Source organism: Corvus hawaiiensis, chromosome 13 (genome assembly GCF_020740725.1).
Source record: "Corvus hawaiiensis isolate bCorHaw1 chromosome 13, bCorHaw1.pri.cur, whole genome shotgun sequence".
Classification (NCBI taxonomy): domain Eukaryota; kingdom Metazoa; phylum Chordata; class Aves; order Passeriformes; family Corvidae; genus Corvus; species Corvus hawaiiensis.
The window spans coordinates 14,639,716-14,663,420 of record NC_063225.1 but is presented as its reverse complement, the minus strand read 5'-3'; the positions used below and the strand labels follow the sequence as shown (position 1 = coordinate 14,663,420).

General features: G+C 41.3%; 1 protein-coding gene across 3 annotated transcripts in view; it reads left to right on the top strand.

Moving 5' to 3' along the window:
- THSD4 (thrombospondin type 1 domain containing 4) overlaps positions 1 to 23,705 on the top strand; it is a 260,490-nt gene that overhangs the window by 169,926 nt on the left and 66,859 nt on the right. The window lies entirely within an intron of this gene.

Sequence of the window (23,705 nt, the reverse complement as noted above, 5' to 3'; positions counted from 1 at the left end):
TATTTATTGTGTCCTTGAGACAAGTGAACATGAACTGCTAATTTTAGTTGTATTTTATGGCATCCTCTGGATAGCAAATGTAATGTAGTATTGCTCCTCAGTTGACACCATTTGTAGTGGATTTCAGGCTTGGTGTGTGTCCTTGGAGGCTTCATAAAGCCCAAACTACACACCACAGTTTGTGAGGTCACGTCACCAGTTGTACAACATGATCACATGCATGTCTGGATTGCTTTAACAGTTGGGTGGCTGTGGTTTTCTCGGATTTTGGCTTTATTTTTCTATTTTTATATCTATCCTTTAGATTGGTTTCTACTAGGGATTTGTTGAACCTCTTCAGATAAAATGGGAACTGCGGAAACCTTATCATTTCTGGTCAGGAATCAAACTAAATTTCATGTCCTTGAAGCTCTAAAAAATGTAATTAAATTTTCTTCCTGGTATTTTTACTGTTTTGTCTAGACAGAAAAAAATAAATAGAAGCTTTAATAGTCATATTGGAATAGAAGATTAGAATTGTCCTTGTGGGTAAGGATATCCAAGTTCCTGTTTCAGGTCACCTACTCTTATGATCTTTCATACAACAATTTCTATTTTCCTTCCTTTTATATCTCCTTTGGTCCTTGAAGGTTCAGAGATAAGTAGTTAAATTTAGAAATATGCTTTTTGTTTGGAAATAAACCTGAAAAAGTTGGATAGTCTGAATATTTGACAATTTCCCAGAAAATATGTGAAATCATGAAGTTTTACAATAGTAACTAAGAGAAAAGGCAACCTTCAGATATTTTGGGATGGTTTTTTTGATTTGGAATGTCATCAGAATTGTTTTGCCAGCTTTAGTTTCTTCTATCTGTACATTAATTTCTGTAGCTGCTTCAGCTTTGATGACACAGGCATCTTGTAGCACTGTCTTGTATTGTCTTGTACCATAGGGACCCTTTATTGTCTGGTTAATCAAATATTTCCAATAAAGCTTTTCTGATGATGTAACATTGAGAACAGATAGTTTCTGTATGGATGTTCTAACAGAGGTAAGATGGGCTTACACTGTCAGGTGTTCCTGGTGGAGTTCTAGTAGGATCCCTTTCTTCTACATAATCTTCTGTTCTCAAAAACTGTGGTGCCTGTCTCAAATGCGTGGGGAAGCTAGTGATGTTTCCACGGTGATTAAAACTGGTCAGGCCTTAAAACTTCCCATTGACTAGTTCCTGTTCTGCCATATGTTTCTTGTCTTTTCCTTGCTTAACTTAAGAAGTAGGAGACTTATGGTTGAGTTTTTAGCTACGTCAGCATCACAAAGTACTGCTCAGCTGTAGGTATTCTTTCTTGTCAACTCTGCTTCATGAGAGTAGACTTTTCTCATCTGTTAAATAGGGGTACTCAAAATTGTTAGATGGTAGAATGCCTACAAGGAAAGCTGTATCTCATGACACTCCGAAAGTTATTTCCATTTTCAAGTCCTCTGTGCCGTTCACTTCTGTAATGTTCTATTCACCTTGCCAAACTTAGGTTCATCTGGGAATCCTGAGGTAAACTGAGGGAGTCCCAAGCCACAGGGCAGCATCAAAGTGTCCACAAATGGTCTTAAAAATTGCTGGTGTCACTAATCCCTTATTAGATATAATGAGGCCCTAAAATTTCTTTTTGAATTGCCTTCATTAACCTGAGTCCTATGTAACTTGGAGAGGCAGATTTTAAATGTCTTTGTTAACATAGCAGGAGAGGTTATTAGAGGTTAATCCCTGAAGCATGACAGTTTTTATGCAGCCATAAATTTATTTGTGTTCGTTAAAAATACAAATGGTTTAAAGTTCAGCCCTTACAGTCTGTCTGGAGCTTAACTCAATGCACAATCATGGCACATTTCCAGATAGTGGTTGTGCCAGGCTACAAGAGTTGGTTTCCCTGTAGTGGTGAAGCTGAAACCATCTGACTCCACATACTTGAAGTCAGTTTACTGTTGAATTGGCAGCAGTTGCGGTCAGGCTTCAGTTGTAAGAAAATGCTTTATTGCTTCCAAGTTTCCCTTTCAGCAAAGAACACTTAGAAGACCATAAAACTGTCTGTGTCTTTCTAAGATCTATCATGGCAGCCTGGTAGAACAGCATGTATTTTTCATTTGAAGAGTTAGTGTTTTCCAGTTATGTGGAAGGCTTAACTAGCAATATTTATTTGTCCTCTGACTTGTTTCCTGTTGTTTTCCTCTGTCCCTTCTGAAATGCATGGATCTGCATCAACAATGTGGAGAGTTTAGTTCCTCTACTGGTTTTAAAACAGCGGGAGATGCAAGTGATGGAAATACCTGCTGCAGGATAGTTCAGCACTCTTGTCAAAAAGAAAAGCAGATAAGTGCCACAGAAGTTTAAACTAATACTCTGTGTCAAGTGGCACAAGGTGATACCTCGGTGTTAATCTCCAAGATAAATTCCATCCTCACTGCTTTTGTGCATGGTAACTGTGCCTGCTAATCCATTTGCAAGGACCATTGACTTTAGAAATTCCATTTTTGCTTGCCTTTGCCCACATTTTTAGGTAAGTACAGCAGTGGCATAACAAATTATCACACATGGCTTCTGTCTCAGATGCGTTTGTTGGCTTCTTTCAGATAAACCTTACATAAATCTTTTGAAAAGTAAAGTGTGTGGTTGATACATTGGTGAGAATGTTTTCTCTTGGTTTCTTACAGGTGCAGAACAGAGAAAACTAATGAAAGAACTTAAGGTGTTAGATTATTTTGATAGTGGTATGTCATGCATTCTTATCAAGGTCTTAAGCTCAAGCTGAATAAAAGTATTCAGTTAATATATCAAAAGTTGAGTGTATATAGGTTGGAAACCTACTTATGAGTTTGAATCTAAACTTAAAAGAAGTTAAAAAGGGGAGTAAGGGAAACATATGGAAAAATTAAAAATTAAGCTTGATACTTAAAATGCAGTGTGGTGGAATGTCAAGGGGTGGCTTACATGGGTTTAATCAAATTAATGCTTCATTGTAAAGCTTTTAATTGTTTCCCTTCCGCATGAACTAGTTTTCACTCTTAACCCCCACATCTGTTTTCTCACAATACTGATGGTGTTTACGGCTGTCCAAATCTGAGAACACAGACCAAATTCACACAGAGTGCATGTACATATTTGTGAGAGAAAATAAAACTTCGAGGCTGTGATGCCTCGAAGACCCAGAATGGACATGTCACATCAGTGATTATCTGTAAAATAGCAAAGTGTTTTGTTTTCTATGAAGCATTTCTCCGAATCTAAATTTTCTAGAGGGGCTATGGGACATACTGAAGAATAGGTTCTCATGAATTACAGTAGGACATGGAAAAGATGAGGTTTTAAGCAGAGCTTCCCACTCAGGAGATACACAGCTCAAAGCAGAGCTGCATGTTCAAGTAATCATTGTCTGCCTTTTTGTAGAGAAGTTTTTATTTTAGGTCCCAGATTTTTTTTCATGATTGCTGTGTTAGAAGTTGTACTGAAAAGCTTTAACTGCACACAGAGTTAGTGTCAGCCTGGTCACTTTACCAATGGTCATACAAGCCTTTCTCTCTTCCTTTTGTCATATGTGTTCTACAGCATAATGGAAGTAATATGAAATTATTAGGATGCTTATTTTAAGGTAAGTTTAGATTAGATATAAGAGAGAAATTCTTCCCAGTGAGGGTGGTTGGACACTCTCACAGGTTGCCCAGAGAAGCTGTGGATGCCACATTCCTGGAAGTGTTCAATGGGGCTTGGAGCAACCTGGGGTAATGGAAGGTGTCCCTGCCCATGGTAGAGGGGTTGGAACTGGATCACGTTCAAGGTCCCTTCCAACCCAAACCATTCTATGTTTTTTGTGTTGTAAAGTAATTTATGATCTTCATGGCTGGAAACATGAGCTACTTACATGCAGCCATGACTTTCACTCACATTCTCCTCAGCTTACAGAGCCATGTACGTTCTGAGCCAAACCCAGTGGTTCTTACTCAGGCAAAACTCCCACTGACTTCACTCACTTCAGTGGGAGTTTTGCCTAAGTAAAGACTGAAGGATTTGGATCACCAAACTTTGAACAAAAAGTTTTCTATAACTTTGGGCTGAATTGCACAGAAGGCAGTGGGTGTTTGAAGGAAAAAGGAAATACACTTCTTTTCTACAATAATTTCATCCCTGTTAGTGCTGAAGTTAAAAGCATTCCTTTTGAGAAAGCCTCACTTCTAAACTCTGCCAGTGTCTTGGGCTGAGGACATTAAGAATTACATCTGGAATTCTTTTTACTGTATTGCCAAGTTTAAGGAGATACTCTTTAATGAATTGGAGTAAGTATTAGTATGGTTGGTGTTTTTGTCATGTGGTAAGAGAATAGATGTTCTGTGAAATATAGCAGTGTACTTGCTTTTTCTTGCTTTAAATTTAAAACAAAGACTGGCAAGTATCACAAATATAAAAACCTTGAACCAAATCCAGGAAAATTCTGTTTCTTTATACAATACAATAAATATACAAAACGTCCATCTTAAAATTATTAACTGCTTACAACTTGTTTTAATGTCTTCTCCAGTAAAATGCAGTTAGAACAGTTTTCCTCATCACAGTGTTTGCTGCCCAGGTAGCATATGCCCAGATGACTGTATAGTTTTTACACAACAGTGCAGAATAAGTATTAAATACGAATAAATAAGAATATTAGTGTGTTACACCCACTTTTCCCTTGTGCTTATGTCCAGTCAAAATAAAAGATATTGAAGAAGCAAGTGTGGGCTACTTACATAGCACAAATAGGCAGTAGCATCTCCCTAGGTATTGTACAATGGAATTGAGGACTTCAACACTGAACAGGATGTGAGGAATTTTTCATGTGAATCTAGGTTTTATGCTTTCCTGCTTGTAGAGGCTGAGCATGTCATAAAGGTGGCCTGTTGAAATGTTTTTGTGGGCCAAGGTGGTGGTTGATGGGAATTGTTCAGGCATATTTGCTTTTCTAGGATCACTTTATCTGCTCTCTTCGCTGGTGGTTAGATTAGGTACCACAGTAGCTCTAATCTGTGGTGTTCTGCATAGCACTGGAGAATGTAAAGGAATGTGGAAACGGAACGGGGAAACCTTGATGAAACCTCGTGCTGAACCCTGGCATCCTGAAACCTTGCTCTGGATAGAAATCCTGTGGTGGATCTGTGGCCCAGGCTAGGAGGAAGGGAAGCCTGCCAGGGAGGTCTGGAGCCACACAGGACTGTAGGGAGGGGATGGAAGGGCTGGATCCTAAACCAGGGATAGTTTATTCAGCCCTACAAATTTCATAGTTCCTTTTATACAGTGAACATCACCCAAACTCTTTGTTAAGGTTAGGCAGGGTTTGAAAATGTTGTGTTAGAACTTCAAAGTGCTGCAAATTTTGCTCTAGGGTAGAAAGCAGAATATTTAGGCTCTTTTTTAGTTCTAGTATCGGGTTTCTAAAACTCCCTATGATAGGACTTTCCTTTATACTGAGACTGTATGCATTGTATCCAGAATAATAGAAATAGGTTTTTGGAAAAAAACCACAAAGGGACAGACCGACTTAAATCATTATTTCTTTCAATTCTAATCCACACTTAGAGATTTTTAACAAATATATAGTAAGAAACATCATGTAGTGACTTTTTAATCGCTTCATATGAAATGGTATTTGCAATCTGGGCTAAATTCTTCAGAAAGACAATATTTTAAAAGTAAGATGATGAGTACCTAATAGGCCTCATTCTGTGGTCTTTAGAAAGCTTCCTGGGCCTACATTTTGCAAGTCTGTGCTCCTTGCATAAACTCTTTGAATTTCCTGGTCATTGATCCTGCTCAGCACAGTGAAGGAGCAGAGAATTACTTTTCCTCCTGTCCTGTTAGCTGTGGGCTTGAATATCTATTTGGTCTTATGTTGCAGAGCACAGAGTGGTGGAAACTCTTGGCTCTGCTTCATGTATAGAGCACCGAAGAGTGGAAATTTCTGGCTCTGCTTCATGTTAGTTTGCACTTCAGGCGACTTACTCAGCACCAGTGTTGGATCACAGAATCTTTTTTCCTAGCATGCCATCTTTGTAGTCTGACAGGTACAATGGTCCCAACTACCACATAGCTCACTCACCCTCACTTCTTGAGCAGGAGAGAGACTGGCAAAAACTCATCTGGACCAGTCCTGCAAAGGTCTGGGAATTTTAAGGCTGTCAGGCAGAACTTTCCAATGAAGGAGACGTACCTCACATTGTAATTGTCATTACTAGAAGCACTGCTGGGCTTTATCAGTGTGAAATGACAAAACAGTGTGAAGACATTTAACTGAAAGTTTCATGTAATTACCTCCACTAGTAGTGATTGCGTTATCTTTGAGTTGTCATTTTTACATAACACACCTGTTGTTTATAACCTATGTGATTAAAAGCAAAAGAGTGTAATCTACCTTAAAAGCTAAATTATATTTCCACGAAGAATGAGGATATCAGGCCAACCACAGCTCTCAGTCAATGGGCCTTACTGTTCAGGAAGCAAAGATTAATACTCAGCAGTGCTTGCCAGGCAGAACAAGTAAGACGTGCAGTCAATTCTGCAAATTGAGGAGACAGGTCTTGAAAAACTATCTGTTAACCTACAGCCTTAAAATTAGGACTCTTCCATAGTCCTGACAAAACTTAGAAATGTAAGATAACACATTTTGAAAAGAGCAGCAAGTAGAATGAGGGTAGGTGAGACACTTTGTATTGTCGTGCTTTGGCAAGACTGAAGTAGTGATTGACTTAATGTCAGAATAACTCGCTTGAGAATGTAAATGCATTTTAATTCTTAATTTAATTCTTTTAAATTGTAAATAGTTTAATTGGTAGTGTAAATGGTTCAATTATTTGCATTTGCTTACACTTACAGATTGGTTCTCACACACAAACTCTTCTCAGTCTAGCATTAAGAAGTAGTCTGTACTTTAAGTTGCCACGTGTTTACCATATATTTAGTGATTTTCTCTAAAAATCACAAATTACACTTGTAGTTGGTGTTATAATAATATGGTCTCTTTTCAATTAACAGTTTTAAGCTATTAACATCTTTTAACAGTGCCAGAAAAACTGTTTTTTGAAGATATTTTGGTTTAGAACTGATGGCTAGCTTGTTAATAATAGTGAATTTTCAGCTTCATCAAACATAAGAAAACGTTTCAGAATTCTAGAAAGAAGCTTTCCAAATTTATCCAGAAAATGGGAGGTTTTTAGGGGTAAAATTAACAAGAAAATATGGCTTGCTATGGATCTTACCCTTCATATCTCTGGAAATTAAGGTGATAAAACTATACAGTGGCTTATGGAAGTGGTTTTTGTGGTTAAATCTCAAGTCAAGTTGATTTTACCACTGGCACTGACATATCCATGTCTACTCTGAAACACCAAGACAGATCTGTCAAAGTAGTCTGGCTGGGATCACTTCTGTGCAATGTGGAGGGCAAGGAATGCCCTTTCCAGGCCCCTCTCTGTCTCCTGGGTTGGCTCTTGCTTAGTGAGGAGGACTTGGGGTTTTTGACACATCTTGTCTAACCTTACAGGTAGTTAGGAGTGACTTTTCAACTTAGAAACTCACTCCATAAATCCAAAGAAGAGTTGCTGGGCATTGTCCCTTTTTCTTGTTCAGGGTAACTTCATGGCAACAGTTGTTGTGCCTGTTGCAGCAACAGGAGCAGGAGGGGTGGACGTGGCCTGCTGTAACACCCAGCCATTCTCTCTTGCCAGAGTGTAGTCTTCTCTGCCAAGCTGTGATGCACTGAGCTTTCTCTCTTGACACGAACATCATGTTTTTCAATTTTATTGTAATGAACAGTGTCCTTTGTTAGCAACACAGGCTTTTTTTTAAAAAACTGTTGCTTGGCTGTTTTTTCTGGAGCTCATACATGTTTTCATCCATAACAATGTGAATATTTTTGATACAATTCTGTACGCAGACTTCTGTGTAATTTTGAAGATGTCCGTCAATGTTACGGTTTTACCTCTGTGCAAATATTCTGATGACACTGTGCCTTACTGTTTCTTGGAATATTTCAAAACTCTTTTTGTAAGATTTTTTTTTTACAGTGCATTCTCTAGACATAACTGTAATCTAACTAATGGAAAATGGTTCAAAATTCTCCATAGGAATAGAATGACTCGTCAACCATCAATTGGCATCAGAATGGAGACTAGTCTATGCGATCTGCTTGCTTGTAAAATTCCCTCATTGTATCCTCTGCTAATCTGATTATTAATGTTTCAGTTGATTGCTTTACCTTAAAACTGTTTTTCCTCAGCCAGCACTGATGTCTTTGCAATCTGTTATAATTTCACAGCCAGTCTGTCATCACTAAAAATACAGTTTGGTAGTACTATGTAATATAATTTTCCTTCCTTTATGTTCTTGAAGTAGTTTCCTACAGTAAATTTTATTAAAACAACATTGTACTATCAGTCTTTTCTTTCAGCTCTGGAGTTTCATTTGTACTGAACAATCAGGCAATTTTTTCATGTGTTGGATTTAATTTGCTGATGATATGGATGTTAAAGGTAGATGTATGCAATACAAATGCACTCTGGAATGTTCATATGGAAATATATTTATTAATATGCAATTAGTTGCCTGTATAACATGGCTGTGGGCACATTCTGGATAATAACAAAGCTGATTAGAGTACTGGTTTTCAGCAAATTGATGACATCTTGTTGACAGCAATTTATATATAGCCCTTCAGGTATTTTGGCATAAGGAGATACTGCACATTTTGATAGTGCTCCCTGATTATTTTAAAGACTAGGGAGCACATTATCCTGTGACTCTCTGGTTCCCAAGTGATGTAAAATAAAACTGCTTAAAAACTGTTCTGGTGGACTGCTTTGTCCGGGTGAATCTTGGAGAAGTAAAGATCTAGATTATATGGAATTTGTGTGGTTAAGATTTCGAAAGCATTACTTGCATTTTAGTACTTTTCCATATAATCACCTAGCTGACTTAAGGCAATCTTAGGACTCATGAAGGAGTTGGAATTTTCTGATTGACTTTCAGCGGATTTCAAGGACAGCTCTTTTCTTTCCTTGTGTAATGGTACAGTTTGATAATTAATTTCCCCCCATTTTTTATTCCTTTGTGCTTGTTTTTTATTTAATCTCAAGTTTGTTGTGAGTTTCTTAATACTTCATTGTATTATTTCACACATTTTTAAATGACATGAGCTTCATGTATCATTCCCTTTTTCAGTCACAGCTGCTTTGTGCACTGTGATCAGTTTGCTGTGTAATAGAGCTGCTGAAACTGCACATGGTTAGTTGTGTGTGGTTCTGCATGCACACTGTGCATGATGCTCACATGATGAGAGAAAATTTGGTTCCCTCCACTTCTTTTTGCTGGGAAACCCTCACTGTTTATGTCCTCTGTAGCTGGAGAATTGTCCTCTTTGGTGCATACAAGCTCCTCCATTGCCTAGGATGGAGCTGTGCTTCTTGGATACTTACATAGGGGTGAATGCAGAAAACAGATGCTTGCATGACTGTTGCCAAATTTGATCAGGATATTGATTCAGTATAACAGCAAATACAGCTGCCAGAATTCTGTGCTCTGGACTATTTTATGAATTTGTTCCAGGTGGAAATTCACCTCTCTTCCTTCTCTCCTTCCTCCGATGGGAAACCAAACAGTTTGTTGGCTTGGCTGGGTCTTTCCTTGCTTGCCATTGGTACTTTGTTGGCTCTTTCCATATAGCTTTTGGCTGTCTCTCTAATTGGAACAATCTAAGTTTGCCAGGACTTTTATTGACACTGTACTGCCTGCTTTTGTAGTTGCTTGTTTTGTACTACTTTGTGCTAGGGAAAAGAGAGAGTTTATTTTGCTTTTGTGTTTGTGTGTGTGAAGTGAGTCTGGACATATTGCAGGACTGGAATGAGGAAATTATTCAGGTGTGGGGTTTTTCTCAGCTGTACTAATTCGTATGAGTGGATGCTATAGTTAGTCTCATTTTTACAAGGACTTACTATTATATCAGTCTTAGATACCTTGTGACATCCATTTTGGCAAGCTAATTGTATTGTAAGCCCTTAAATGTAGATGTCGCCATATTTTTCTGGGATGTTGTATAACTTGTGTTGCTACTGTACACACTTCTATGACATTTCTCTTTTAACTGCTGCTTATTTGTGACACACTGTTAAGTTAGGGCTCAGTCCTGAAGATGTGATTCAGGGCCTTATTCAGAGTAATGTCTCCACTGTAGTCATAACTTGCAGTTCTTCATACCTGATAAGATTGTGTCCCTATAGTTGGCCACTGAGTGTATGGTGGTGGGCACTCAAGTAGATTTTTAGGAGAATCATAATTAGATAGCATTTCTAAAGAATTGAATACTATTTCAAATTCAGAGAGAAGTTGTATATGACTTAGAATCTGATAAGAATACAGAAACTGTATCGACTGTATGTACCATAAAAGCTTAGATGAGTAGATGTGCTCAAAATAGATTTTAATTCTACTTCGATGAATAGCATAAAAATGATTGCAGAGTTTTTGGGCTGTGGGCTTCTAGACAACTGAGCAAGCAAAACAGTCTTGGGCAGGAGAACAGTTGTCCGGGGTGTCTGGCTGGTTGTCAAAGAATTTGCACTGTTCATACTGTGATGGGCACTTGTGTTTGCATTGGACAGTTGGAATTGCTATACCGAAGCAAATATTAGTCAGAGTGCCTGCTGGTTGTGTAGGACCAGTTCAGTAAATCCCACTCCAGAGGCACTGGGAAATGGAGGTAGGTGGGACATGCATCTCATCAGCTGTTGCTGAATTATATTGTGGAAAAGTGCTACATTTTTTCCACAGAGCTTGCCTGATTGAGAAATACGTGGGTTTTTTCCCAATAAATGAAGTAGAAGAATTACTGTTGAATTTAGTGCCCAGATAAAGTATTTAGGAGGCTAAGCACAACACACTTCATCATTTCTCTCTCCCTACTCCCTGCTATGGATAAAGATACTTGAGTGATAAAGTAAAGAGAAAAGATGGGAGAAAAACAGGCAGGATTGAAAAAGGAATGGGACTCAAATCCTTCACAGCAGCTAGCAGAGTAATGTTTTTGCCTGCAAGCCACAGCAGGTACAATAGAACTAAGTGAAAGAAATCAACAGTTTTCTATTTGACAAGCACTCACTGGCAGAGTAATACATTTTGAAACAGCAGAATTAAATGGAAGAAAATCCTAAGTTTACAGCCAGAAGAAATTTTGTATTTCTTTCCAGCAAGAGCCTAAATGTGGATCTGCCTTGAATAAAAATGTGGTGTTACTTTGACTTCCTATAATGTACTTTATCAGGCACTTGGAGTAGAAAGAATAAACCTAAAGAGTAAGAGCCCTAGAAGAGTTGTTTTTGTGATTTTGCTGGGGATCAAGCATGGGCAGACTGATTAATCCAAACTGTCATGTCTTGGCATAAATAATGTGTAATAATTACATTACATCAGTGAGTTTGCTGGTACTTTGGAGTGAGTGAGAGATTTTGAAATGTCTAAAATACAACTGAAACTGAAATTGTGTGTAATTGGTGCCATACAGTGAGTGAGTGAGAATATTACATAATCCCTGAGGCCGAGCTAATTTGCTAACAGATGGATTGTACATTCTAAGAACAGAAGTGCTAGGAAAAAGATGCATGTGCTTTGCTGTTAGCATGATAAATACAATAGATTCCAGTTTTTAGTGCAGAAGTCAAGCTTGGAAATTACCTCCCATTGTTGATACGAGTTTCTTGAAAGAAAGCTCAGTTCTTGTTGCTGCAGGATATCAGTGCTTGATAATTCCTCCATCAAAGGAGATAAGGGTTACTTGGTTAGGCATTCCATAAATGCTTTTTTTTGCCCAAGGCCAAAACCTATTAATTTTATCTTGTCTGGGGGGGGGTATCACTTTCAGCTCAGGGTAAGGAGAATATTGGATTCAGTCCCTTGCTCCTGACTATTAAGATGACTTTGCAGATTGCGACTTAATTAACCCACAGAGAGGACAGAGATGTCAGATATACATAGGCAGACTGAAGGTGAAATTGTAGTGATCCCACTTCCTCCCGTGGGCTGTTTACATCTTTCTGGTATTTAAAGAGCTGGAGTGTTTCCTCAGGGGAGGACTGAGGTCAGGCCACAGTAGGTGTCTCTAAACCTCCTCTGTCAGGCATTGGCCGGGTGCTGTTGTGGAGCATGAGCGTGTCTGTGTGGCCTCTGGAGCAGCCCAGGGATGACCATGAGAACCTGTTGTAGAAATGGGCATGAGCAGTCAAGAATGAGAGCACTGCCTGCCTACGCTCTGCCCCGTTTGGAACTCAGATTCTGAAGCCTGGGCTTGGTACTGTCTATTCCCCTTCACCATGCCTTGGGCCGAAAGAGCATTTATGGAATGCCTAACCAAATAAATGGCAAGCCAGACCTTTCAATAAGATAGGTAGCATTTTCTTACTGAGAAAGAATGTTTCTTATCTGCTGGTAGTACCATCCCAACTACTTATTGTGGGTGCAGTGTTGGGGTACATCTCTGCACCTCTAGCTGACCTTGGAAATTCATATGAAGGTGGGGATAAAGAGGGTTTGAGAGCTTACTGAGAGATTGTACTTGAATATTGTCATTTTCCTGTATTTGAAACAGTCATAAAGGCTTTCTTTGTTTTTAAAGAAGGAAAGCTGTAAACTCCTGCTTCTCCAAGAGGTTACATCAAGAAATCACCTTGACTCTCATGAAGGCCAGCAAGTGTTTAGAAGTTATTAGATAAAAAGCCACTGAATATCAGCTCTTTTCTGAACAGCTGAAGTGTTAAGGCTCAGGATTCTTTGGTACTGTTTCTGAAGGTTCTGGTTGTAAATGACTCATCCTGTCTTCTTTTGTCCTCTTTTGTGCTGGAAAAACATGTCTCCTGTATGCTGTGCTCCAGTGTGTGTCTTTGTGTCCTTGTCACACACTGACTGTATGTTTCTCAGTCGTGTACAGTAGAATACACAGTTTCTGGGCTGCTTCAGTGACTGTTTCCCTGCACTCTCTGTCTTGACAGTAGCAATTGTAGGCCAAGGCTGGAACTTACTTGAAACTCTGGAGCACGCACAGTATGACCAGGGTTTTTTCAGTGTTGTACTGCCCAATCCCTAACTTGTGTGTGTTGACCAGATGCCATGGTGATACTCAGGGCTTTAAATCTTGACTAGACATGGGCATCTTTTCATAAGAAGAGAAAGGATCATATCCTTGATACTGTCTCAGTCTCCTTGGCAATTTTGAGCCCCTGATCTTAAAAAGAAAAGAACAAGCATTTTTGAGTAAACCAGTTATAAGTTCTTCTAAAAATATTTGCACAACACACAATTTTATTTAATCCTAGTTTTTGGAAAAAAACAAAATTATTTTTGCTGTTTATTTTCTTTGAAAAGAAATGTTCAGCTTGTTTAAAGTCCCTGGCAAGGAACTTTTCAGTGTGGGTTGTTAAGTTTTGGCAGAGCTATAACCATCTAAAAGCAACAGGGATATTATTGGAAAGCATTTGAAAATATTAGCCATTACTATAGTTACCAGCTCTGCCTGTATTTCTTTCTTTGGGCATGAAATTGTATCAGTGCAAGTAGTCTCGAAGGTGGGTGCACCAAGGTGGAGAGGAAGTAAAGACGTAAGCCAAGTGTCAGTGAGCAGTGCAGGGTGAAGCACAGGTCACAGTGGTCCTTGGGTTCAGAGGAGATTCCCGAGGTATCAAGTTCCTGGGTGCTTCTGCTGTTGGGGCCATGCACCTCACAGCTCTTGGTAGCACAGTTCCAAGTGTAACACACATAATTAAACCCCTGGAGGGGAAAAAACCCCCAAACACATGTTATTGAATTTCAAATTTATTAGAATTAAAGGAATTAATTAAAGTTGTCCCAGGAGATAATAGAGAACACTGTATTCTGTGCTACCTTTTTTGTGAGCAACATCGTGGATAAAAAGAAATACACGCAGTTGAAAGAGAGGACTAATGAGTAAGTGTTTATTGCACAGATATATTCTGGCTATGTTAGCTGCTGTTTCAAGATCAGACATCTGTCCTTAAAATATTTTGCTGCTTGGAGGTTTTTTTTCTTTACCTTGAAATAAAGCCAAGTTTTTCCTTCATAAAGGAGAGCACTTGAATAAACACAACCTTAGTATAAAGCCAGTTGGGACTAGTCTGTTGGCAAGGGCTAGAGTTCTTTTCACATAGGGAATTATTAGGAAGACAGTGAATCTAACTTCTCCCCTCTCAAGGGTCCCTCACATAGTCTCTATTCTTGACTGCTGTATTATTAAGCAGCATGGAACAGTCAGAAGTTTACAGGAATATTACACTGGGACACTTTTATATATTGTCTCTTATTTTTCAGAAAATACTAAATATTTCTTCATTTTGACTTTGAAATTGCAAAAGGTGCAAGTATTTGTTAACTATGGTATACCCATAGGGACATTTATTTACACATACCAAGCAGGTAAAACTTGTAAATCTGTTACAGAACAAAGACAGCTGAGAATTCTTGTGTGGCTTAGAAAGGTTTATGTATTCTGGGGAGCAGTGTTGGCATGCAGTGGTACTTAACTATGAACTGGATTCTGCAGAAGTTGGCACATACTTCTTTTCCTTACAAAATTGCTTCTAAGAGTTGCATTTTCTGTGTGTTAGACCAGGTCACAAGAATTGCAATGCTAGTAATGTCTGAAATCAGTTAGTAACTTCCAGTTTCCTTTGTCCTCATTTATATAAAATGATTCTTCACTGAGACCTCTTGCTTTCTAAGTTTGGGGAGGTGAGGGAGTATATACATAATACAAAAACTCTACCCTTTTTGGTATCATGAGAAAAAGCACTTGGAAATAAAACCCCCAAGATTCAAGTAGACAAAATTAACTTCTGCATTTCAATTATCTTTTGTCATTCACCCAGTCAGAAATAAAACTTGCTACACAATCCCTTCTTATGTAATCAGTGAGACACAGAATGACAACTGTAGTATCTCTGTTTTTCAACCTTTATGTTTGAAATGTTTCAACCTTACGTTTGAAAAGAAAATTCTGTTGTCAAAATTCTTTTTCAAGTATTAGGAGAAACAATTTTTTTTTTTTAATATTCTGATCTCTAATTCATCTTTGCTGAAAAAATCTGAACACTTGACCCATTTTTAGATGATTACTCAGAACTTTTTCCTTTTCCCTCTCCAGTATATCAGTCCAGGAAACAGAAATGCCTAAAAGACACAGAACCATGAATTCTCATCTTTTGGAGCTGGGGGAATGTAAGGGCTGGAAGCTGACAGATGACAGATGTGCCTCAGAGTCCATTTCATCACTTTAAGAACACAGCCAGTCCCCTCTGTCTCCCCCTGTATAACGTACATCCCTCTCTGGGAAGATAACCTGGCTCAGACTTTGATGCTTCTTTCTTATTTATTCTCTGATATAAACATGTGCAGACAAAACTGCAGTGGCCAAATAAATGGATGAGTTCCTTGTGTGAATGCCCTGTGCGGTCTGGATGCAGCTCCAGGAGCAGGCAGTGGTCGTGGTACAGTTGTAGGTACTCGTAGTATGAACCCCGGTATGTAAAGTGTTTACAGGAACCATCATCAAATTAAACTTGTTTAAATCCTAGTGGCAAGATTTTTGTTCAAGTAGTAGTGAAGGTACAAATGGCAGAGCAAATACAAGGTGGCTATGTGGTGACTGTGGGCAACGCAGAAAAAAGTAACATTCCTGAAGTCTGATCTTCGTTGCATATATATCCATTTTCTAGTCATCTAGGAGACACTGTATTACATTCCTTGTAGCTGTTTTCCTGCTTTACAAGGGGGCATCTTTGTGTTTGAAATTCAGATGATATTTGACATAACAAAATTTAAACTCGGTTTTTTGTATTTGAACAGCTGTCAAGTCTACAGTAAGGAGATTCTCAGTAATTTTCAGATCCCCTTGATTTATCTAGCTTGATTCTCTCACCCTTTCACTGACAACCAAAGGAAAGCCAAAGGATATCAAATTTGAGGTAGCATTTGTGATTGTTTTTGCTATAGCACAAAAACTGTTTGAAGAGCTTGTTGAATCTAACTGCAACTCTTTGAACTTTAGTGCTCTGGGGAAAGTTACATTGGCTATCTCAAAACCCAGGAAAGAATCCAAGTGTTGTGGTTGTGACTTTCACAGGGGATTCCAAAAGGGATGACGCTCTGGAGAAAAATTTCACCTTTTAAAACTGCTTGCAGTTTTCATTATCTATTTTGACCTGTCAAGATGTCCAAAAAAAGAAGAAAAAAGATGTTGAGAAATAGTTCCAGTGAGACAGGGAAACAGTGTTTGAGATCAAGAACTCTTAAGTGATTTGAAGAAAGATAGTAGCAGAAGGAGTTGCCTTCTCTAAACATTTTAGAGCAAACAATATAGTAAAGAATGGTATGAGGGAAAGCAGTGGGCTGAACTCAGAAATGATTGGGTCAGTTGTGAAAGTGGTGCAATTGCATTTGTTTGCAAGCATACCAGAGTTTTGCTTAGCCTGCCAAATTTAACCAGACCTTTAATGAGTTCCATCCTGAGAAAACACTGTGAATGTGGTTGTGGCTCTATCTGCACAGAGCCTATAATGATATTTAAACCAAGACTGAACTTTTAAAAAATGTGCATTCCTAAAAAAACATCTTAAAAGCAATTAGCTTTTTTAAAACTATTAGATGTAATGGCCTCCTGCACAGGCACAAGATCAGAAAAGGAAGAGAATGAATCTGTTGAAATGAACATAATGACACAAACCAAAAGAAGTTAGGAATGAAGAAAGCAGTGAAAACCAGAGCAGGTTGTTCTGTCTGTGTTTCTGGGTGTGTGTATGTATAGATGGACAAACACAGGTGTGGCACGTGTGCATCTCAAATGTGTGGCCTCCCCAGCTCAGGTGGGACCGTTCAGAAGTACGGGAGGTGCAGTTAAGCCAACAAAGATGACAAGGGAATGGAATAACGTATCAGGATTCCATAGGCTGAACATTTCAGTCTGAAAAAACAGTAACTTGGGTGAGAATGATTGAGTGAAGTGCATAAAACTTGAGAGTTCATGGAGAATGTGAAGAGGAAATGATTGTCATTGTCTGTCTCAGTACAAGATCTCCGAATTACTGGCAGAAATTACCCAGTGCTATTCTCAAACGAAGATGATGTGGCATGTAGTGCAACTGACTGACATAGGAATTAGACCTGCTAAATTTCAGGAAGCTAAGCATATTCAATAAAGGACTACTAAATGATAGAAAGACATTATATTTGACTGAGGAAGTCTTTGTGCCTCAAAGTAAAAATGCAGCCTTGAAACATATTCTGACAAAATAGCATACATTTTTCCTGGCTTTGGAATCGCTCTTATGCATCCATTGCTGATGCCTTTGAATAACGGACCTTTGATGTGACTTGCAAGGACTTCATGTTTCTGTGTTCTTGTAGTATAGTGGGAGAGTTTTGGTGATTGACTCTAATCATTCAAAGGGCCTGATCATTCCCTGCCTTGACATTCTTCTGAAGCTCTTCGTACTTGGGGTTTTTTTTGCTAACCTGAGTATCTTCACATTAGCAAGAAAATAGTAAGGGCCAGGAATTTCTAGTGCAAATCAAGGATGAAGTCATTATTGACACGATGGTGAAGTTGAACATACTCTTCTGAGGAGGGCACTAGGCCCCATTTTTTTCCTTATTTGTAAGCCAATCAAAATAGAGAAATGCATACAATTTTCCATTACTCAGGGACCTCGTCACTGATGGTTTCCACATCTTCTCTCTGATTAACAGAAATAAAAAATACTTAAAGGACTGCAGCATTGAAACATGTCGAGATACTATTGCTTATACCTGACCATATGTCTTGATCCAGCAAGTATTAAGAAACTGCTAAAATACAGAAAAATGTTGAAAATTTTCAAAGGGAATTTGTTCTAGATCTTTAGTGATAGAAAAGTCAAATCACTGTGCATTCTGGTATTTTCATGTCTACTTTGAGATGTTTAAAAAATTAAGTAGCAACTTTTAAAAATCCTTAGGTTTCAAAAATACCTCTTTTGTAATACAAGCTGCTAAATCTAACCTCTATGCAAGCCTCATGCAGTCATATACACAGGTAGCTGAGGAAGAAACTTGGAACATTCAGTGGCATTATCTAGAGAAAGACCATTCTTAAGTTTTGATTTTGTGTGAGAAGTTGCTTCACTCTTGTCTGAATAGGTTTAGAAGCCTAGAAAAGGGATTTTGGTCTACAATTCTGAGTGACAGGAAAATAAGCATCCTAAGAATTGAACTTTATCAAAGAGTAGAATAGACAAATTATAAAGAACCAAACTCCCTTGATTCTGGCTGCAAAAATGTCACTCAAAACATAAATTTCATTATTTGATAGTGTTTGAGCAGGACAAACGATGTAAACTGATTAGTGCCATGTAAGAAGTCTATTAAAAAAAGTGAAAAGGAGGGCTTGTTTTTATCTAAAAACACGCTGTTCTATGTAACTATTATCTTTATATGAATCATACTCATTGTCATAGGAAGAGGGATAATTTTAGTTAAGTGTTTTTCCAGAACGTTATTTTGCCCATCTTCACACGAGCTCTACAAGTAGGGGTGGGGTGCTGGTGTTCTCTCGTTCCATGTCTGTCACCACAAACTCCCACTGTAAAAAGGAAACTTCTCTCTCTGCAAATAATTTCTCACAAGTAGGTGAAGATCATATAGTAGAGAAAACTTCCCACTGCAGTACAAACCAGATGTATTTAGAACAGTGTTTTATTGTGCTTCATAGACAGGGGTTTACTTGGGTAAAACTCCTTTAAACCAAGGAACAGTAAAACAGAGTGAAGAATGTGAGCCAAGGGAATCCACTTCATATCTTGGTTGCAAGATTATCAAGGAAGAGCTTGAACAGGTAATGGAGCACCTCCTGGAAATACTGTTCCACATGAGAGTAAATGTGTTTTTATTTTTTTAATCAGAAGGGATGTTTCTGAACAATCAGCATAGGACTTGGCACAAACCTTCCAGCAACACTGTGTTCAGAACCAAGCATTAGTTAAATCCAGTCCTTGCTGGCTGAAGAGCAAAGGATTATCTCTTTTAAGATAAATCTAAAAAGCCTGATAAATACTTAGGGCCACATGAGATCCTGAAGAGAAGTGATCTGCAGCTGTGTGGAGTCTTCCACAAAGAAATTTTCACAGGTATTTGTTATATTCATAGGAAATGGGTGTTCCTGTTTCTGCCAGTTGTGATGCAGTCAGTCACACACTTGGAAGGAGCTTTATGTGCTATCACATTGTTGGGGTTTTAGTTTAGTCTTAGGTTTTCCTGTTAAAGGAATTTTCTCCCATATGCATGTTGCTAGGGGACAAATAGCTGTACTTAAGAAAGACAAAAAGGGGAGTGGGACGGGCCTGGCTACTCCTTTGTCTACACCTGGGTGTGGGGACAGTTCGCTCTGAGCGTCCGGAGAGAGAAGCTGCAGAGAAAGGAGCTGCTGCTGCTTTCTTTTTGGCCGTTCTTTCTTCCTGCTGGAAGCAACGCCGGGACCCCAAAAGCCGCTTTTCCCTGCCCTGCTGGAGACCGAGCTGTGGCTGTCCTGCTCCGCTGCTGCTTCGAGCTTTCGCTACGCTGTAGCCCTGCTCGCCCTGCCTGCCTGGGCCTCCGTGGTTTTTTCCCATCTGGATACATCTCGCCTGCCACCCGGGATTTGCGTCCGTCCCTGCCGTTTCAGCCTGCTGTTCCTGAGAGCCCGGGATCGGCTGCCCAGCGGTTTGTGAAGCCTTTGTTCCATCCCTTCCCGGGATCCCAGGGCACCAGAGCCGCGGGTTTCCCGAGCTCGCTCCGGAGCGCCCCCTGCAGCCGCGGGGGAACCATCGCACCTGCCCTGCTCACCGGGAGCCGCCAGCGCCCCTGCCGGCTGCGAGCGGAACTGCACCCGAGGGGAAATAGCCTGACAGCCGAGAAGGCTGGCACTGGGTTTGTGATTGCTGTTACTGCCATAGTTGTTGTTGTTTTGTTTGACTGGTTATATACATATATATATATATAGTAAAGAACTGTTATTCCTATTTCCCACATCTTCGCCTAAAGGCTCTTGATTTCAAAATATAATAACTTGGAGGGAAAAGGGGTTATATCTGCCACTTCAAGGGGGGCCTCTGCCTTCCTTAGCAGACACCTGTCTTTCAAAACCGAGACAGATCTTGGCGCCCAACGTGGGGCCTGAGGGCATTAAGAGATAGAGGTGAAAAAGGAATAACAGTTCCTCGATAACTTTATTTTGTGTGCTGGATATTGGAACCTTGTTAGGCAGCACTATGTGGTCTAGTTTACCCTGGTTTGGGTGGCATGTAGCCGTGGCTATATTCTTCCCCTTTGCAGCTCCTTACTTGAATATGGGTCCTCTGACTAAGGCTACCATTGCTGTTATCCAGCTTGCGTTATGGGTCGAGAAGGTGAGGAATTCATGGGTTTTTAACTTCCTCCGGAATGTGGGCACATGGATAAACAGCTATCACACACTGAGCACATGTTTTTGGGGTTATGTTAACAATGGTACCTTCTGTGAGGAAATGACACCAGGGGAAGTTTTCTCCCAACCCCTCAACCAGTTCTTTGGGCCCACCCCATCAATTTTCGAAGGGTTTAAATTCCCTCTGAATACTAACCACCTGCTGCTGATAGGCCTACTCTATTTAGCATTCAAGGATAAGTTGAGATTAGCTTGGATATCTACCCGGACACCAGCCCCAGAGACTAGAGATCCTGCCCCAGAACCTGACATGGCCCCAGAGAGTAGAGTTCCTACCCCAGAGCCTGATCCTGCCCCAGAGCCTGACATGGCCCCAGACACTAGAGATCCTACCCCAGAACCTGACACGGCCCCAGACACTAGAGATCCTACCCCAGAGCCAGAGCCTGCCACAGCCCCAGACACTAGAGATCCCGCCCCACAGACTGATACTGCCCAACAGTCCACCTCAGAAATGGACTACCCAAACTGGGTGGGGGTACTGGCAAAAGGGATGCAGGAGATGTGCCAAGAGATGGGTCAGGTGCGCCAGGGGATATGCCAGGAGATGGGTCAGGTGCGCAAGGAGATGTGCCAGGAGATGGGCCAGGTGCGCCAGGAGATATGCCAATTGCTAAGGGAATACACCTCCTCAGCTAGTGAAAAACCCTCTCCCTGCCCCAAAGAGGGTGAGTCCGATGGTGCAGCAGTGGAACCCACGGATGTTACAACCGTCCAGGCTTCAGCTGAACCACAAGGACAACCACAGCCAGCAGCAGTCGCCCCTGTGCAAAGGAGGAAGTATAAGACCAAATCAGTACGACCAGTTAATGATGATGGGCAACCAGGGCCCTCACAACCAGCAGGAGAGCCAGAGCCAGAAATCATTACTGAGTCCCTGTCGCACGACAGTCTCCGTGCTATGCGAAACGACATTGTGCGAAGGGGGCGTGAGCCTTATACCACCTGGCTGCTTCGGGTTTGGGACCTTATGGGCACAAGTGTGCAACTCGATAGTGGTGAGGCAAGGTATCTGGGATCGTTGACCCAGGACCCAGGTGTGGACCAGATATTTGTGAGGGAGCCAGGGCCTCTCTCTCTCTGGGAGCGGCTCTTAATGAGTGTGAGAGAAAGGTTCATTCACAAAGAAAGAATGCAGGAGTATCATCATAGAATGCAGTGGAAGACACTCGAGCAAGGGATCCAACAGCTAAGAGAGGTGGCAATATTAGAGGTACTCTTTGGGAAGGATGGACAGCATGATAATGACCCCGATAAGGTCAGGTGCACAGGACAGATGATGTGGAACCTGGCAAGGCTAGGGCCATCGCAATACACCACCTTCATTGCAACGATTGATGCTGACAATACCCGAGAAACAGTGGGCTCTGTTGCCAACAGGCTCAGGCATTATGACAGCATGATCAATGGCCCGCTGAAAGCTCATGTCTCTGCTGTGGTCCAGGACCTCAAAGAGGAGATGAAGGAGAAGATGGAGGAGATGAGGGAGGAGATGAGGAGGGTCAGTGTGGCACCAGTGCGAGTCACAGGCCCCCAAGTCAGAGCCCGTCGTCCCCCTGCTAGAGAGAGAGGGTACACCCCACGAGCTGAGCTGTGGTTTTTCCTGTGTGAGCATGGGGAAGACATGAGAAGGTGGGATGGGAAACCCACCTCTGCCCTGGCAGCGCGGGTGCGTGAACTCAAGGAGGGAGGCACTAACCGAGGGGGTTCCGCTAAGGTGAAGGTAGCCTCAGCCTCCCGTGACCGAGCTGCCAGGCATTACAGAAGGGAGGATGATATGTCGGATCCCCTTGAAGGTACCTCGAGCATGTACGCCCAGGGAAAGAATGATAACCAGGGCTAGAGGGGCCCTGCCTCTAGCCAGGAAGAGGCACGGGAGAACCGAGTTTTCTGGACGGTGTGGATCCGATGGCCTGGCACATCAGAGCCACAAAAATATGATGCATTGGTTGATACTGGGGCCCTGAACAGCAGCAAGCCTTCGCCCAGATCAAACAGGAAATTGCTCACGCCGTAGCCCTTGGCCCAGTCAGGACAGGACCAGAGGTGAAGAACGTGCTCTACTCTGCAGCCGGGAACAATGGTCTGTCCTGGAGCCTCTGGCAGAAGGTGCCTGGTGAGACTCGGGGCCGACCACTGGGATTCTGGAGCCGAAGCTACAGAGGATCTGAAGCCAACTACACTCCCACCGAGAAGGAAATCCTGGCAGCTTATGAAGGAGTCCAGGCTGCCTCAGAAGTAATCGGCACTGAGGCACAACTCCTCCTGGCACCCCGACTACCGGTGCTGGGGTGGATGTTCAAAGGAAAGGTTCCCTCCACGCATCACGCCACCGACGCTACTTGGAGCAAATGGATTGCCCTCATCACGCAGCGCGCCCGAATTGGAAACCCAAGTCGCCCTGGGATCTTGGAAATAATTACAAACTGGCCAGAAGGTGAGACTTTTGGGTTATCTTCTGAAGAAGAAGAGGAGCAGGTGACACGTGCCGAAGAAGCCCCACCATATAACGAGCTACCAGAGAGTGAAAGACAATACGCCCTCTTCACTGATGGTTCCTGCCGAATTGTAGGCGCTAGCCGGAAATGGAAAGCCGCTGTATGGAGCCCCACACGACAAGTTGCACAGGCCACTGAAGGAGAAGGTGGATCGAGCCAATTTGCTGAGCTCAAAGCTGTCCAATTAGCTCTGGACATAGCTGAAAGAGAGAAGTGGCCAAAGCTCTACCTCTACACCGATTCATGGATGGTAGCCAATGCTCTGTGGGGTTGGCTGGAAAGGTGGAAGGCGGCAAACTGGCAGCGCAGAGGAAAACCAATCTGGGCTGCTGAAGAGTGGAAAGACATTGCCACTCGGGTAGAGAAGCTATCCGTGAAGGTCCGTCATGTAGATGCTCACATTCCCAAAAGCCGGGCTAATGAAGAACATCGTAACAACAAACAGGTAGATCAGGCTGCGAAAATAGAGGTGTCCCAGATAGACTTGGATTGGCAACATAAAGGAGAACTGTTCCTAGCTCGATGGGCCCATGATGCCTCAGGTCATCAGGGCAGAGATGCCACCTATAAGTGGGCACGAGACCGAGGGGTGGATCTAACCATGGACAGTATCTCCCAGGTTATCCATGACTGTGAGACATGCGCTGCGATCAAGCAGGCCAA